The 17,868-nt window shown below is 29.5% G+C and overlaps 3 long non-coding RNA genes across 3 annotated transcripts; all 3 read right to left on the reverse strand.

The window, feature by feature from the left end:
- Positions 1-3,496: 3,496 nt before the first annotated feature.
- LOC127714787 (uncharacterized) lies at positions 3,497-6,674 on the reverse strand. The gene is made up of 3 exons (XR_007987936.1): positions 5,365-6,674; positions 3,798-3,867; positions 3,497-3,540 (listed from the first exon to the last, which is right to left on the reverse strand). It is a non-coding gene; the product is annotated as an uncharacterized LOC127714787 (long non-coding RNA).
- Positions 6,675-6,683: 9 nt separating this feature from the next.
- Positions 6,684-8,456, reverse strand: LOC127714788 (uncharacterized). Its single transcript, XR_007987937.1, has 3 exons — positions 8,375-8,456; positions 7,603-7,666; positions 6,684-6,948 (listed from the first exon to the last, which is right to left on the reverse strand). It is a non-coding gene; the product is annotated as an uncharacterized LOC127714788 (long non-coding RNA).
- Positions 8,457-9,126: 670 nt separating this feature from the next.
- Positions 9,127-10,839, reverse strand: LOC127714786 (uncharacterized). Its single transcript, XR_007987935.1, has 3 exons — positions 10,771-10,839; positions 10,340-10,403; positions 9,127-10,083 (listed from the first exon to the last, which is right to left on the reverse strand). It is a non-coding gene; the product is annotated as an uncharacterized LOC127714786 (long non-coding RNA).
- Positions 10,840-17,868: the final 7,029 nt, after the last annotated feature.

Below are 17,868 nucleotides of genomic sequence, written 5' to 3' on the forward strand. Positions count from 1 at the left end.
ACATTGTTGAAGTTGCCGCTTATGGAAAAAGCATGCCCAAGTCTCGCTTTTTCAACTTTGTCCATACCATACAATAAATCAGCTGTGTGTTACCCTTGACCACAGAAACCTCTTCCCCCTTTATTTGTCATTCAGACTCAAATAAAATATAAGATAGGTTTTCTCAATTAAATTTTTATTTACCTATTTATTTATATCATTATCATGCATCATAATATAAAATACCCAAATGAAACCAGACCCATTCTGCTCCATCAAGTGTGTACAAATACCAAAGAAATTGTAATAATAATAAGTTTTTAGTCCCTTTATAAGTAAAAGGAGGAAAAGGATCTGCATCATGGGTAAGGTATCATTGGTTAAATATTACAATTATACAAAATAACTGACAGAGCTGAGGATTCTTTTTAGTTTCTTGATACCAGTTCCCAGACTAGCTGTTTAAATAGAATTTAGAAAATCAATTCTGTTCTGAGATACATGTCTTAAATTTTAATATCCTTAGGTCTTAAAGGAATATTTTTTTTTGCTCAATATTAAACTTGGTGCTTTCCAATACTTTTAAATACCAAACTTAAAATAAATTTATATAATTCCATAAAATATATGAATCCTCAGTTTGTCACATACGAAGAGGCATTTACAAATATAACAAGGAATACAATGGTAAATACTAAGATAAAAAATGCATAAAAGTACATGAATCAAATTCATTTATGAGGTGTACTCAATTTATTTACTGGGTTATTTAAATAAACTAATATCGTGATCCATGCAAAAATTATTAGATCACCAAGGAAATAGTTAACTGCATTTCATTAAACATTTATAACCCCAAGCTCTTATATTGTATATAAAGTTTCTTTATAATTCCTCCCAATTTCTAACCAAAGTCAATTCTTTATATCAAAGTAGGATAGTTATTTAACAATACATGTATGATATAAATATTTTTTTTATTATTTTCTTGGAACCAGAACTTTTTGCCCAGGAAGTAATAAGTAATTATTTCATATAAAATAAAAAGAGGAGATATGATTGCCAACGAGACAACTCTCCACCAGAGACCAAATGACATAGAATTTAACAACTATCAGTCATCTACAGCCTTCAACCATGAGCAAAACCCATACCCATAGTCCATATCCTTTAGGAAATGTGCCATAGTCAGCAAGTATATCATCTGTTTGCTCATCCGTCTACAACTTCCAATCACAATTAAAAGGATTGAATTGTTTTTGCCTAAACTTTCAAATAATCTTCAGTATCTGTTGGCATTGTGTATATTTTTTTCACATCCAAAGGTTCCCCAATCGAAGAATGGACTTTTCCATTTATAAAATATTTTTACTCATATTGAAGGATAGGTTGGTTCAGCAGATAAGAACATAGATTTAGTTAGAGCAAGATTCTGCATTTATAAATCTTGTAATTTGGTCAATCTTCAACGACCACTTCAATATTTATGTTCATTCATTTTTCTATTTTATCCACTAAGAAGAGTTAAAAGCATAATAAATGTCTGATCTCATTATGTAAATTTATATTTTGAATTGCATGTATAATCAAAATATATAAACTCAATCATACTAAGGCTTGGTATAACAAGATTTGACAGTAAAAACAAATAAAACCACATAAAAACCACTAAAATCAGATAAAACCAGATAAAACACAAATCTTGTTATAGCAAAGCCTTAGAAAATTTACATTAAAGCTATAGTTGTAATATATATCAGTGTGAACCCCAAATTTATTTTGAATTTAAGTCATTAAAATTTTGTCATAATGAGATCCAACTACTAAAAACATGATTAAAAACAAATATATTTGAACCAACCTATCCTTCACATGATAAAATGGTGGTATGAGAAGCTTCTTTCCCTTTTTTTCAAATACTTAGGAGGTCCATTCATTACAATTGAGAACCCCAAAATTTCATTATAATAAAATAAAATACACACAGCCATTAGATACAGAAGATAATCTGAAAGTTTAAATGAAAACTTTCCAATAGTTTATAAGCTGTGGTGGATGAGAGATGATAATGGACAGACAGACAGACAAATCTTCTTTAATAACCTTTTTATGCTCAACATGAGTGCAGATGGGCATGGGATTTGGTCCTGCCCTGGGTCATATCAAAGAATTGAAAATAGGTATTTGATGCTCCCCTGCCAAGCATTCAGCAATTAGTAGGAGCAAAGACTGGTCAGCTGGAAGTCAGAATAATGTGTTCAGGTAGGGTTAGATGTCTTGTGCAGACTTTTACATTATGAACTAGCACATTAAAAAAATCTTGCATTTTTAATTATCCATCCATCCTTCAAAATCAAAACTTTTTTTACAGGATCCTGGTTATACATGTGGAGGGGGAGGTAATTGTTTAGAAGCTGAGTACAAGCCTCAAAAATCAAACATTAAAATATAAATAATCGTAAATGAGAAAAAATATAGAAATCAATCACACAAAAATGAGAAAATATGACAAACTGCAAAAACTATGTAATTATTTTCACTTGAGTGGCCTCAGATGCTGAATAATGCATTTATAATATATTAACAAAACCAATAAATAAAACTGACAGCCATTAATTTGTATGAATGTAAAGAATGCAGAGTCAAAACATTTTTATTTCTAGTTCATATTGCACCAAAAACTCAGTACTTAAATTGTTTAATAGGGGATTTGTTTTATTCCCTTTTAGTGTTTGGCCATCAAAGTCCTACTTAATAGGTTTCTAACCAGAAAAAATCATTTCACAAAAGACTTATAATTCTTAACCAGTGTACATAATTTAAAAAATATATGTAAACTGAAGCAAGTCTTATGGGTATCTTGTGAAACCATACATCATACCTTTGGGACCTCTCAAATAACAATAATTTCACAGTTTTTTTTTTATATTTCTTCAATCACAAAACAATAATTGAATGCAAGAAAAAATAATGAAATAAATATTTTGAATAATAAAGCATTAAAAATTAATTGCATTTATAATTCATTCTGCTTATAAGATAAATATCTGCTGATTTTTTTACAAAAGATAGCAACAGTTCATCCAATGGTTTGCAGGATTGTAGTCTGAGGATTTTACCATACAAGGAAGGCAGCAACAGCAACTCTTTCGACTGAAAAAGAAACAAAGTTAAATTTCAATTGTTGATTCTTAATTTTAAAATAATCTAACGGGAATAAAGAAACAGACATCAGTGTATGTTAAACAATTTGTTTATTACTTATATTGATTACTCAAAAATATATAGTATCAAAAATATCCGATTTTATTGTTATCTCCCCTTCATATATCTTCTTCAGATCTAGTATCTGCTTTAAAGGGTACATTATTTTAAAATGAAAAGATTGAATACTGATTTTTTTTAATTGTAAATTAAAAAAAAATATATATATTGAAATCTATTTAGTGACATTCATCACACTATAACATAAACACATTAAAGTTGTATGTTGATGAATAAGTTCTCACTTTTATAACAGCTTAATCCCAGCAAGTAACCCAATGGAAACCTGATGCTAACCTGGAATATAAAAGTAGTCAGTTATACTATACTTTCCTAAAAAAAAATTATTACACATGTACTAAATTTAAAATTGCACTAGGATAACAAAAAATCATGGAAAAAATATTTGGAATTCTGAATTATAAACTCGTTTTATATTTACCAAAAAAATTCAACCGGTATCTCATCAGTGTAAAATTATTTTTTTGGTACTAAAGAACCTTATGAAATTGATTTCAAATATTATATTACTAAAAAGATGCTTGATTACCTACCAACATGTTAACAATATCAGACATCCAAGTCTTACTCCCAACACCATGAAAACATCATCATTATAACAACCTAAATATAAAAAAAATAAAAATATAATTACTTGTTTTACAGATCAATCTGTCTCTAAGAAGACTAACAAAATAATGCTATGTTTCATTTATTAAAACCTGTTATACATTATCATCTTCACTATATAAACTTTAAACTGCTAGAGATAGAAATTGACCTTGTGCAAGTGCACATATATGTATAAGACAATGATTTTGGAATATTCAATTACAAAATCGGATGGTTTTGCTCTCTTTTGATGATTCTTAAAACCATTTTCATAACAGCGTAGACAACCCCAATACTTATGTTGGTAATAATACTAACTCAATTACTGTAAATTCAGAAACTATTGCAATGTTTTTATTAATGCGAAAAATGCAACATTGTTGTATTGGCAATAATTTAAACTAGCATTTTGAAATTTTTTATATGAATTAAACAGGATTTTTTCTCAATATCGCAAAAATTAAAATCGCATTTTAGTCTAAAATTACAAAATCGCAATTAATGAATGGTTATTATTTATTTTGAATTTATTGAACCATAAAATTAATTTTTGACTCTTCACATTGAATAATCCGCAAAGCGGATTATGTAAAATGTGAAGAGTCAAAAATTAATTTTATGGTTCAATAAATTCAAAATAAATTATAGCCATTCATTATAAATAAATTTCTATCAAAAATAAGGCTCAAAGAACTTTTTATATTATTTATATTAACCATAACGTACACGGATGTTGGCGTATGAATATACAATGTCAGAGTGGGCGTGTCGCCATAAAAATTGACAACATTGAAAATAAAAGTAATACTTTTAACCAATCAGAAGACAGCAAATACACCAAATTTATTTATTAATAATTGCACACAATAATTTCTGAATTTACAGTACCTTTAACTTGTTTGCCATTGGCTATAAATAACAGTGATTTTACGCTCACTCAGTCTGTCAGAGGCATTCCAATAGGGATTTAAATAGAATAAAAGAGCAAAGTACATGTAGGCACAAGAGAAGAAAAAAAGAAAATAGTTATTCAACATTTAAATCAACACACAAGGTTTTGTCCTCTGCTAGTAATTCGTACTATTTGATGTAGGCATTTAGAACCTTTGGCGACCCCAGTTTAAATGTCTATAACACATTCAATGTGACAAGTGGACGTTACAGACAAACTTTCACCTTATCTGACCCAGTCAATAGATAAAATAAGAGCGCCAAGAAATCGTCTTGTCCACGCTTTTATGAAAATGATTCTATATCAATTCAATATTCAAACAGTTACAGACTTTGCATAAAAATTTGTTCGACCCACATAAGTTTACAAATTCATTGATAATAACTTGCATACAGTTGGTTTCTATCCAACACAGCTCACTCGATACCAGACAGAAAACAAATGTAAGACTAGATACTCTAAATATCAAACACTGATAGAAAAGAACCCTTAAAAAATAATATTAAATGCCTATATATATATTATTACCATAAAATTTGTGGAATATATAAACTTACCACATATTTTTCATGGTAAAGCCTCTGACTTGGTGAAGATTAAATTGACCATCTACCTTAGAGCTGCTCTCCCGGCTGACAAGGTGGCTCTCCTCATCATCTTAACATCTTTTTTTTTAAATATAGTTTTATACATTAAATATATCAGATGCATTTCCAATAAATCCCCTTTCTTGAAAATTTCAGCAAATCAATTGTTAATGACCCAAGATTTCTCCCACCCTGCATACTTATCTAGAGCTCTGCTTACATTTATTTTTTTTTATTACAGAGCTCTAAATAATAGTAAATATTAGCTAGTATACATCTGATATTAAAAAAAAAATGTACAAACATGAATATCCAAGTAGATGAAAATCCTAACATTGAGGGAATTTCAAGTATGTGGAGTTAAACAGGGGTATAATAAATTGCCTCCCTTTGACCCAAATTTCACCCTGTTCGGACTCCACATCCTTGTTATATTAAACAAAATAAATAAAATAGTACAATCAAAATTAAAAAATAGATTGATAACAAAAATCTAACGCATTTCAATAAAATATTTCGTACTGATCGACTTATGGTGGCAGAGTGGTCCTATAAGTAGTTCAACTACTGTATTACTAGCCTGTCAACACTGAGAACCCTCACATGAAATGTGTAACTTCATTCTTAATTTGACTAGGGTTTGCCTGTTTCCCTGATGAAGGTGATGTTTTCACCAGGCACTCTGGCTGTCTCCACAAATAAAAATTTACAGCCAAAATTATAGTAAATCATGTTTAAGTGGTGTTTAACACCAAAAATCAAGCAATCCAATTTCAACAAGATGTTCTTCAATTATGCCTTTTGTAAAATTATTCTTTAAAAAATATCACCTTGGTTACAAACCAAAATCAGCTAAAAATGACAAAAAAAGTGCAAAAAATATATTTCTAACTTCTTAACTTCGTAAATTCCTCTGCATTAGAGCATCCTCGTCACATATCTTAAAGATATTAAAATTAACATGAAAGAAAAGGTTGTAAGGGGATATATTTACTGCAGACCATTATTCATCTTTTTAGTTTACACTAGAGAGGCATTTGCTATTGTAAGGTATTTTGAAACGTTGCTAAAAAAAACAAAAATAATTAAAATTTTTGCTAAGAAATTTAGTGGGAATATTCACATCCGCAGATTTAATTGCATTAACTACATGTATAAAGTAACTTGGAAAATTTGAAAGTATCTCAAATCCTAAAATAACAAAAAGATGGCAAAAATATATACATTACAATTTGCAAAAAAAAAATACATTTCAATAATTGAACATTTTTTTTTCTTTTTTCTTTCTTTCTTTTTCTTTTAGATTATCCATTCTTAAACTGCTGGAAGTGTTTTGACTAGACATGAGTATAAAGGGAAAATAGAAAGAATTTTTGTAATGTCAAATACAAGCTAACCTACAACTTCCAATCTTGTTGAAAATGGAGAATCTTTACATATTTTTTTTTGTAAAAAAATTATAAACATTTTCTCAAGCATACACAAAAATAGTCTGAATTACATTCTTTACTGTTGCAGTTATATCACACAACCATTTTATGCAGCCACAGTTATCTGAAAAAGAAATATACATTACTCATGAACATTGAAATAATATTTAATGCAAAACAATTATTTTTAACTGAGCATTACAATTATAATGTATAGAACATTTCTTTTTCTTTGTTATAAAGTGATTTGTTGACATAAATTTTACCAGTATTTCTTAGCAATAAAAGGATGAAAAACAAGTCATTGGCTGATGTCTTGACAAATATCTTTTTAACATTGTTTTATAGCTATATATAGTATATCAGGCTATTAACATACTTGATTGAATTTTTTAACATTTAGTCATGTTGAACCTTTATAGCTAACTATACAATATAGGTTTTGCTCATTGTTGAAGGCATAGGGTGATATTTAGTTGCATCCACATCATTTGGTCTCTGGTTGATGGCTGTCTCATTGGCATACATACCACACTTACATATTTTCATATATGGGGACAACTATAGATAACAAAAAAACTGAAATCACAAGATTTCACATTATACATTATACTTTTTGACTTCCCTTATATATCTTTATATCTCCTTCTAAATTGTTTATTCAACTATAAGTAAAGAAGACATTAATATGTAAGATTTACATCTGTGCCTCACAAAAATCTTGGGCTTTAAAATGCTCTTGGATGAAAAGTTCATAAATCTATGTATTGATTCTTACCATAAAAGTCAGCTCCAATGCCCACTCCCAGCTTCAATCCTTACAGACAAGCTGTGATGCTAACCTGAAATATAAAATGATAATTCATTAATAAAACCCTGCAACTCGGAAACGTAAAATCTAAAATTTATAAAAATCGAAAGGGAGCTCATGTCAATAGATATAAACAATTCACCACAATTTCTTGCAAGTTGGTGAAAGCATTCTTGAGTTTTGTCCGAAAACAGGAAAAACTCCCTTTTTTTAATGAATAAAACCCCATAACTCGGAAACGTAAAATCTAAAATTTATAAAAAACGAAAGGAAGTTCACGTCAATAGATATAAACAATTCACCAAAGTTTTATGCAAATTGGTTAAAGCGTTTTTAATTAATGTCCGACATGTTGACGACGGACGGACAGACGGACAGACAGACAACGGTATACCATAATATTTCCCGTAAACGGGCATATAAAAACTGTTTAAAAGGTTCTTTGTTGGTATTATGTATGTATATTGAATAGATTGAATGAATGGTTGTTGGTTGCTTAAGGTCCAGTGGCAAATCATTAAATAGAAAAAGAACATATGGATGAGACAGCAATCCAACAAGCCAACACATTTTTATGTAAACAATTCAAATCCTAAACTTTACTCTTATTTGGTTACTGATATAATAATAAGAGTAGATTCCTGTAAAAAATATTTTAAGCATTCAAATCTTGTTTTTCCATAAAATATTTATAATACATTTGAGTTTTCCAAAACAGGACTAACATACTGGTACATACCTTTGTATTAGCTGTATGAGACCACCAAGCCTTATTCCCACACCATGAAAACATGTCTCAGAAAGAACCTGAAATGAAATTATAATCAACACATTATACATTTTGTAAATCAATTTATGTGTTACTGATAACCTAAAATTTACTAAATATTGTTCTGATTTCTTATTGCAGGTAGACAATTGTATAAAATCATTTTTTTTTAAATCAATATAAAAGACAGAAAAGTAAAAAAACGTCAGATTTAAATTTAACTGCACAAAAAATATCTTGAATATTTTACAAAGTTATCTCCCATTGAATGCAAAATCGTGTTTTAAATTGTACTGGTCTTTTCTTGAAGTTTAATGACTATTTTTAGGATTTACTATTGATATTTTAATAGAAAATCTTGTTCATGTATCTTGTATCTTTAAATACTAAACTGGTAAATTAATTCATCAATGGTGTTTTAAATGCAATATTTCAGAAGGGTCTGTTATCTTAAAAGATCTGGCTAAAATAAACTTGCCTTTTCTATTTTCATGGTAAAGAGTCAGACTTGGTTGAAGATTTAATTGACCATCTTCCTAAGAGCTGCTATCCTGGCTGACAAGGTGGTTCTTCTCAATATCTAATCGTCAATCTATGTTGTGTCCATTTGTTTTTAGAAAATTAAGTAATATACATAAAAAATATCAGATGCACTTTCAATTAATAAACTTTTTGAAAAATTTCACGTAATTATTTTAAGTGACACATAATTTTTCCCACCCTAAATTTGTATTATCTAGAAAACATCTGATATGTAAAAAAGTGCATAAATGTGAGTATCCAAGTAAATAAAAATCTAACATTGAGGGAATTTCAAGTATTTGAAGTTAAACACAGTATAATAAATTACCTCCCTTTGACCTAAATTTCACCCTGTTAGAACTCCACATCTTTGTTATATATAACAAAAAAACATAAATAGTATACCGTTTATCAAAATAAAAAAATAAATTACAAAATTTCAACACATTTCAATAACATATTTAGTGCGGATGTAGTAATGGTGGCTGAATGGTCAAAGTAGTTCAACTACTATATCACTAGCCTGTCAACACTCTGAACACTCACATTGTAGGTGTGTTTAACGTCAATAGTTGCCAGTTTCTCTGTTGAAGGGGATGTTTTCACCAGGCTGTCTCCACAAATAAAAACTGGCAGTCAAGATATAGCAAATCATGCTGAAAGTGGTGTTAAATACCAAAAATCAATCAATCTACTTTCATCAAGATATTCTTCAACTATGCTTCTTGTAAAATATTCTTAAAATAATATACCCTTCGTTATAAACTCAGCTAAAAATGACACAAAGGTGAAAAAATATATTACAATTTGCAAAAATAAAAAACATTTCAATAATTGAACATTTTTTTCTTTTTCTTTTTTTTTCTTTTTTTTTCTTTTTTTTCTTTTCTTTTTTTTAGATTCTCCATTCTTAAACTACTGGAAGTGTTTTGCCTAGACATGAGTATGAACAGAAAATAGAAAGTAATTTTTGAAATTGCAAAGACCTATTAACCTACAACTTCCAATCTTGTTGAAAATGGAGAACCAGTACATAATTTTTTTTTTCTTTTTGTAAAAATTATAAACATTTTCTCAAACATACACAAAAATAGTCTGAATTACATTCTTTACTGTTACAGTAAAATCACATAGCCCTTTTATGCAGCCACAGTTACCTGAAAAAGAAATATACAGAATTAAACGTAAATGTCAAAATCTGAAAATTGAAACAATATCAAATGCAAAATAATAAGTAACTGGTCATTATAATCATGATTCATAAAACCTTTCTCTTACTTTGTTTAAAAGTGATTTGCTGATATATTTTTTGAACTACCAGTCTTTATTAGCAGAAAAGGATGAAAAACAAGTCAATGGTAGATGTCTAACATATTTCTTTTTTTACATAGTTTTTTTTTTATTGGTTCTTACCATAAAAGTCAGCTCCAATGCCCACTCCCAGCTTCAATCTTTACAGACAAGCTGTGATGCTAACCTGAAAAATAAAATGATTAGTCATTCAAGATTGTTTAAAAGGATCATTTTTGATATACTGTATGTATATTCCATATTTTGAATGATTGATTCATTTGATTGTTGGTTGCTAAATGTCCAGTGGCAAATTAAATAAAAGTCTATAAATATGTAATAGAAGTTGAGAACAGCAAACCAGCATCCCAACAAACTTTTACATAATCAAATCAGATAATTAAATTTACTCCTTTAAAGGCAATTAAAGAAAGCAAAGACTTCTTACCAAACTCCTACAAACCTTCACGCTTAGAGCACATGCTATTTCCAAATACATTATAAATACTTTTTCTTTTTTCAAAACAGGACTAATTTAACATACTGGTACATACCTTCGTATTAGCTGTATTAGACCACCAAGTCTTATTCCCACACCATGAAAACATATCACAGAAGAACCTAAAAAGAATTAAAAAAGACACATTATATATTTTACAAATCTATTTCTCTATAAATATAAAGTCACTATATAATGTTCTGATTTCTTACAAAATGTACACAATAGTATCAACACAAGTTTGTAAGATAAACTGTTGACAGAGATGTCTCGCCTAGCAGCGGAAAATGAAAAACATGTGATGATTAGCAACATTGCTAATTAATTCGATATTTTGGTAGTAATGCAAATAAATACAAAATGTCATTGATCTATAGCAAGGAGTAACTATTAACCTGACTTAACAGAAAACTTGACATAATAAAAATAAAACAAGTCAAAGGTTTTTGTTTGGAATTTAACTGCACAAAAGTGATGTGCAAATTTAACAGTTATATCCCATTGAATGAACAAATCTTGCTGTTAATTGTACTTGTCTCCCCTTGAAGTTTTAAATATTTTGATCGAAAATCTTGTTCAAGATTGATTGATTGATTTTTGGTGTTTTAACGCCACTTTTAAGCACCGCTTTTGGGCTATTTCGTGGCGGCCAGTTTCTATTGGAGGAAGCCGGAGTGCCCGGAGAAAACCACCGACCTTCTGTAGGAAAACTGACAATCCTAGTCAATTAAGATTGGAGTCGAGTGCACCCGCACGAGTGGGGTTCGAACTAACAACCTGAGTGTTGACTGGCTAGTGATTACAGTAGTAACTACTTAGACCACTTGGCCACAGAGGCCCCTCTTGTTCAAGAAAATGGTAACATAAATTATAAAACTTATTAAAATTAATACATCAATGGTGTTTTGCATGCAGAAGATCAGAAGGGTGCTGGCGTGTTGTCTTAATATGCACTTCTTGGCGAATATTTCTAGAAAATGTATACAAATATTTGGCTTAAATAAACTTGCCTTCTTAATTTCTTGGTAAAGCCTCAGACTTGGTTGAATGATTTATTTGACCATCTTCCTTGGAGCTGCTATCTTGGCTGCTTTCAAAGGTTTTCCATCATAGTTTTTTATGCTAATCAGTCCACTGAATCCATTTTATCTAAGTAATGAAATGTCCTTTCCATTGTACATTATAAAATGTACAATAGTCACCAGAATGTTCTAAGGCATCTCACATTATTTTTGCAATCATGGAAACTGAAGAAATTCTCAATTTAAAATACAAATAATTTATTAAATTCATTTAAAAAGTACTGTAAAAATACCAGACATGCTTTTAAACAGGCAACTTGTATTTTGATAATTTACGAAATGTATTCTGTACCCCACAATTTCTTCCACTCATTAAAAGTATATTTTAGAACTATATTTACATTTTTTTTTATTTACAGAGCTCTAGATAATAGCTTTTATATAAGTTACCAGACATCTGATATGAAAATACTTATACAAATGTAAGAAAAAAAGTACAGTGTAGTAATAGTATAATAAAAACATATAAATCAACATTTTTTAAATATTTTGAAGCATAGATTAATCAAAAATATCTCATTTTCAAGGTTTACTACTCATGTACATAGTAGTCATGTATAGTCCCAAAATTTGTAAAAGCCTCTATAGATTTGCAAACTCTCTGTGAATTCCAAAAGATATGGGTTGAAAACTATTTATTTTACCTTTGATGAAAAATTACTTAGTTCCCAAGTCAGGAAAAAAATTATAAAACAATTCCATAGTACCAAATGGACAACTTAAATATTTGTACAATCATTGTGTGAAGTTAAAAAGATTGAGATTGAAAACTGCAGGAGTTGATTACACAAAATCAGTACCATCTTTGAAAATTTTGGAAAACAATCATCAAGATCAGAATTAAGGGAAGAATGGGGGGAAATTCCTCAAACAATTTCATATAAGCAGGTACACAACTTCAAAATGTACGCAATTATTCTGTGAAGTTTCAGTGGTAAAAGAAAAAGAAGCTGAAATGAAAAAATACAAATATGATGCAAAATGATATTACATGTATCAAGTATGAAATCTTTAGATTTAATAAAAGAATTTAGAAAGAAAAAATTAAGAACTCAAAGAAATGATATAAATAGAGATTCTTTATAATAAAAATTAATTTCAATACTTTATAATTTAAATTAATTTCAAAACTCAAATGGCACGTAATACTTCAATAAAATAGATTTTTACTTTTTACTTTACCGGTAGTTTTATACTTGAAAGAAAAATAGTAGCAAAATTTACAATTGAAAAAGTAAAATTTTTTGTTCCCAGATTATTTATGATAGCATTTTTGATTGGTTATATCAAAATTTGTTTTATGTAAGATAAATTCCAATGACTTTTGTCAGAAAAAAAGGAAAATCACTGATATCTTGACAATAATGGACTGAGGCAAGGTTACTGCACTCTCCTGAATCATTGGTTCCTTAAATGGATAAGAACCAGAAGCAGCCAATATACAGACTTACAGGAATCAGCTCTTTTTTGCTACCGTGAAAAGAAAACAGATTACCAGTTAAATCTAAAATAGTCTGGTTATCTTTAACTTTTTTAGTGATTAAATCCCCAAAGTCTGAAACAGGGTCTAATATAAATCTAAAACTGCTTGGTTAACAGAACTGATTGTATGCTATCGCTCAGGCAAAAATAATCACGTATATACTGTAAATTCAGAAATTATTGCGATGTTTTTATTATTGCGAAAAATGCGACAGGGTTATAATCGCAATAATTTAAACTCGCATTTTGAAATTTTTTATTTGAACTTAACAGGATTTTTCTAAATATCGCAAAAATTAAAATCGCATTTTAGTCTAAAATGACAAAATTGCAATAATAAATGCACGCAATAATTTCTGAATTTACAGTATTATGCCTACCCATGTTAAAATTACAATAAAGTATAGCTTGCAACAATTATTTCTTAATTATTATGGACTAATGGAAAACTCCTTTGAACTAATGAGGCTCAAGTTGGATCCCTGTTAAAGAGTCAAGCTCTTAGATTACTCTTTGTCTCAGGCCATGAGTTTCAAAAAGGATCCAATGAAGAATAGCTGCAGTCAGTTATTGATAATTGGGTTTTACTTATTTTATTTTTTTAAAGTATTTAATGATGGCAAGTGCTTTACCTATATTGTAATTACCAAATTTGAAAAAGATAGAATGGTTTGATACCAAGGAGCAAATTAATTTATGTTGTAATTCAAACGGTATGATAGGGTTAAGATCAGTCTAATACCTTTTTCAATAAAAGATCTAAATTGTATACAAGAGTGCACACGCTGAAATGTCTCGCCTTCTTTACTAACCATTGATGTTATGTTGATAGTCCTAAATGAAAGCTTTATTACAACTATTACATAAACTTAACATGATCCAAGAAAATGAAGTCAAGGTCATATAAACCAAACGAGAAATACATGTACACCTTGCAATCATTCAATACACTTAATATAGTTGACCTATTGCTTATAGTTTCTAAGAAACAGACTTAACCATGAAAACTAAACATTGACCAATGAATCGTGAAAATGAGGTCAAGGTCAGATGAACCATGCCAGGCAGACATGAACAGCTTACAATCCTTCCATACAACAAATATAGCTGACCTATTGCTTATAGTTTAAGAAAAACAGACTGAAACACATAAACTTAACACTGAGCAATGAACCGTGAAAATGAGGTCAAGGTCAAATAAAACCTACGAGACTGACATGTACATCATAGAATTTTTCCATACACCAAATATAGTTGACTTATTGCATATAGTATAAGAAAAAAGACCAAACTCAAAAACTTAACTTTGACCACTGAACCATGAAAATGAGGTCAAAGTCAGTTGACACCTGCCAGTTGGACATGTACACCTTACAATCATTCCATACACCAAATATAGAAGACCTATTGCATAAAGTATAAGAAAAACGGACCAAAACACAAAAACTAAACTATAACCACTGAACCATGAAAATGAGGTCAAGGTCAGATGACACCTGCCAGCTAGACATGTACACCTTACAATCATTCCATACACCAAATATAGTAGACCTATTGCATACAGTATAAGAAAAACAGACCAAAACACAAAAACTTAACTATAACCACTGAACCATGAAAATGAGGTCAAGGTCAGATGACACCTGCCAGTTGGACATGTACACCTTACAGTCCTTCCATACACCGAATTTACTAGGCCTATTGCTTATAGTATCTGAGATATGGACTTGACCACCAAAACTTAACCTTGTTCACTGATCCATGAAATGAGGTCGAGGTCAAGTGAAAACTGTCTGACAGGCATGAGGACCTTGCAAGGTACGCACATACCAAATATAGTTATCCTATTACTTATGATAAGAGAGAATTTAACATTACAAAAAATCAACTTTTTTTTCAAGTAGTCACTGAACCATGAAAATGAGGTCAAGGACATTGGACATGTGACTGACGGAAACTTCGTAACATGAGGCATCCATATACAAAGTATGAAGCATCCAGGTCTTCCACCTTCTAAAATATAAAGCTTTTAAGAAGTTAGCTAACGCCGCCGCCGGATCACTATCCCTATGTCGAGCTTTCTGCGACAAAAGTCACAGGCTCGACAAAAATGAGCTATATTTCAACAAACATATGATTTGAAATTTGAAATTTTTGTGTTGTACAATCTACTCCTTTTCATGTACACATGATAAATAGAATAAAATAGACGTGCAGTTTTCAGCTCCTTTTTTGTGATCTTGAAATGATCCTGCTCACTGTCAATACTTTTGATTGCAAAAAAGAAAAATTGTTTCAAGAAGCTGGACAAAATTATCCTTTAATATATTGATCACAGAATGGCTTGGGAAGTTAAAAAGATTAATTTTCTATTAAACAGGAAATTTTTACAATGAAATGCTTAAACTCAAGACAATTTAATTTTACAAATTACGATGAGCAATTGTTAAATGGGACTAACAAGTGAAATTAAAACATTAATACCAGTTGTCAATTATGGTCTCATAATAATGAAGTTATCATTAAATGTCTGGAATCTGTGGATGAAAACCTAGTGTTGAAGGTGAGAGTTGAAAATTAACCCAAGGTTGAGAAGCTTGAAGCAAAGGGAGATAACTACTGTAAGTTATCGGGATTGATAAGTTAGATAACTCTTCTCTTGGAGATGACGATAGTTTCAGATAACTCAAAATGAAGTTTTTAGGGTATTGGAAATCATTATAAATTTCATTGGTCATCTCAACTAGATTGATTTTCTCCCTTGAGCCGGTACCGCGAAAATGAGAAAAGCAATCAAGTTGAGATGACCAATGATAATCTGTTTATCACTATTTTGCTTATGACGACGTTGAAATTTACATTGACAATGGCACATGCAGCCTTAGTTTCTAGAGATACTTTCCATATCTTTCTACTATGCTGAGAAAGGAAATTGTTAGTAAGATCAAAGGAAAATTCAGTAAAATAGTGATAATATATATATATCATAGAAATTTATTATTGTTCACCAAATATTAAGACTTGTACAAGCTTTCAGTCATGTAAGAATTAATAACCTTTGCGATTATGTTTATAACTCTATAATAAATGTAGATTAAACATCCAAATTCTTTTTTGTATGGCAGAATTTTCGTTATGGCTTGACTGTTATAAAAATGTATTTTTACTTCTTTATTATCTTAATAGCGATCAGTGCTTTAAAGATGTAGATACCCAGAAACAATTTTGAAGAAGATAAAGTATATCTAAAAATCTTTTGGGATCATTTTCCACTTCCCCTGAATTCAACTTAATTTACGAGAATATGTTATCTAGTTTTCCATTTCCAATACATCATAATATGTCAAATACAATTTAGATTTTGATTTTGATTGAAGATATTCATTTTCAATTTTGAAAATAAGAAATTAAAGAAAGTATGAAAATCGTACAGATTCAAAGTTCAAAGCAGCTTTATGCTCAAACATTTGATTATTTTTTTTATGACTAGAAATATCAAATATTTTTCATTTCAGAATTACATATATAAGATTCCTTCGAATGGTAAACACCACACCCTAAATACCTCAAAACCAAAGAACCATCCAAAGAACAACTGAAACAAACAGAAGATATAACCAACCCTACTACTTAAACACCAATAAGCAACTTTGTTATATGTTAGTAAAGACACGCAGCGCTCCAAGCATAATGTATTTCTGAAATGATCATTTGATATTTGTTAAGTCTACACCAAAACTCTGAAGATAAAGAATGTTTTGCTTCGGAACTTTGCATGCACTAGACTACGAGTTTAAATCAATTTCAAGTACTATGTTATTCTATGATCTGACAACTACAATGCTTTGAAAATGTAAAAATTTTAGGAAAATTATTATTTCACTATAAATCTTAAATTTTAATTTAAATGTCTTAGGAAAAATTATTTCATTATAAATCTGAAATTTTAATTTAAATGACATCTTTTTTTTTAACGAAGAACCAAAAAAAAATGCATTTACTCATTATCTTTTTTGATTTTGCCATTTGATTAGGGACTTTCCGTTTTGACTTTTCCTCAGCGTTCAGTATTTTTGTGATTTTACTTTTTTTTTCACCACAAAAAAAGCACTGATAGACCTTTAAGACAATGTTAAAAATAACTTTCAATCGTTGGATCAAATGACAGTCTGTAGTGGTGAAAATACAGAGAAATTAATCATAACCAGGATATACCTCATCTGAAGTTATTGCAACTATCATCATCTCTGTATCGATAACTTTTAATATTAAATTAACACCCCAAATATAAAGAAGGCGTTATACCCTTGGTTAATCTCCAACTTCTATATTTTGCTTCTTATGTTGTTGCACATTAATAGATGCATAATTTAACTATTGAAATTTATGGACAAATCTTTTACTGCATTCAAGAAGAAAAGATAGACATGTTTTGAGTACAGGTACTTGGCTATCATGGATCAAATGATCATTTGGCTACTGTTGTAATAAATAACATGAAAACTTTCACAATTAAAAATTGCTCATCATAATCCTTCAGAAATATTAGAAATTCTAATGGTGAATATTTACAACAAATATAAAAGAAG

The sequence above is a fragment of the Mytilus californianus genome, unplaced genomic scaffold, assembly GCF_021869535.1.
Source record: "Mytilus californianus isolate M0D057914Y unplaced genomic scaffold, xbMytCali1.0.p SCAF_9, whole genome shotgun sequence".
Lineage (NCBI taxonomy): Eukaryota > Metazoa > Mollusca > Bivalvia > Mytilida > Mytilidae > Mytilus > Mytilus californianus.